Consider the following 1,602-nt stretch of genomic DNA (forward strand, 5'->3'; position numbering starts at 1 on the left):
ATATGATGTTTTTCAGAAATATAATTTTTTTGAAAAGGGTCTTTTTCGGAGTGAAAATACTAAGCAAGTATAGTCATTGTAAATAAAAGGTTTCACTTCTAATAATGGAACTAGGTATTTGGGAGAAAAACAGCTGTAGCCAAAGAGTCTAAGTTGCAAGAAAAATATAATAAAATGAAATAAATAGTTCTTTGTTCTTAGGATAAATCTTCATAGATTGTAAGGGGCTGGAAGGGACCAGCCCCCAAAAGTGAAATGCTCCAGGTGAGGCTTGAACTCACAACCTTGGTATTGCTTTACTAGTACTGTATTATAAGTACCATGTGCTAACCCATTGCACCACTGGAGCATATTATTTTTCATGTGTGATCTCAAAGATATCTGAAAATATGAACCCCAGAAGATAAGGCATTGTAAGAGCTCCTTCTCCTGCTCTCCTTCTGTAGCATATAGTTTTCTTGAGGCTCTGTTTTTGTACTACAGACCTTAAATTTTGCTATCGGACAGTAGGAGTGCATTGTGGCTGCAGTATGGGGAAGCTGCTGGAGTGAATATTCCTATGTACAATTTGGTTAAACATCATTTGTATAGTTGCCCATGATAAGAGCAGACAAAACTTGATGACCCATGTGGTCCTTTCCAGTCCTATGTTTTAGACACAGTTTCTCTCCTCGTTCCTCTAATGCATGAAGACAAGGGGATTCCAGGGTGATGGCACTAGACACTTTTGACAATGGGAAGAAAGAGAGCAAATGGGAAGCTGTAGATTCACATCTTCAACACTGGCTGGGGTAGAATTTTTCCAAATATTTGACTTGGTCTAATAAAATATATCAGATTTACCCGAAGAACCTTGTCTACCAAATTTGGATTGCACACCACACCACGTAAAATGTGTAGCAAGGCCCCTTGGGTTGTGTTTGCTTAGTGCTTCAGTGTATTCTTTATACCACTGCCGAATACTGTAGTATATGAGCACTTCTGCTGGATGCACAGAAGCTACCTCTAGTGCGATCGATGCCTCTAGGAGCAGCGTCTTATGCTGAGCTGTTTTTCAGCCCTTTGCACATTGCAGTCAGTGGTTTACAGCTACCCAACTTCCCCTTACAGTTATCATACTGTAGTACTGAGATGCCACTGGTATTTATTGTCCAATGTTAGGGAAATATGGTGACATTACAGCTAACACTTCAGCTGGTATCTACATGGACAGACAGGAGTGGGTGAAGTGTGTGAAGTGTATAGTCTAAATAAAAAGCAATCCTGACTAATGCTAGGGTCCCATGATACTAAGCATTTTAGGTCTATTAAGAAAAGGCCTCTGCTGCAAAGATTGCCAGTTTAACATGTATGCTTGTTATCCTTTGGAATGAAAGGTCTTATCTAAATGTAAATATTTTAAGTGATTAATTTTTTAAGTGATTAAATCTTTAAAAAGTAATTAGACTATAATTCCCTGCTGAACACTTGTTGTTTAAATGGCAACTACATGTGGTAAGTAGTTTCTAATTGATTAAGATATGTGCATTTATGCAATTGACTTAAAATGGGAGTCTTTGGATCCTAAAACTTCAAGTGTGAACTGAAGCTGGCACTTTCAAT

General features: G+C 38.1%; 1 non-coding gene across 1 annotated transcript; it reads right to left on the reverse strand.

The window, feature by feature from the left end:
• Positions 1–256: 256 nt before the first annotated feature.
• Positions 257–349, reverse strand: TRNAI-UAU (transfer RNA isoleucine (anticodon UAU)). The gene is given in 2 exon segments: positions 257–292; positions 312–349. It is a non-coding gene; the product is annotated as a tRNA-Ile (tRNA).
• Positions 350–1,602: the final 1,253 nt, after the last annotated feature.

Source organism: Crocodylus siamensis, chromosome 2 (genome assembly GCF_052110815.1).
Source record: "Crocodylus siamensis isolate JL-2025a chromosome 2, ASM5211081v1, whole genome shotgun sequence".
Taxonomy (NCBI): Eukaryota; Metazoa; Chordata; order Crocodylia; family Crocodylidae; genus Crocodylus; species Crocodylus siamensis.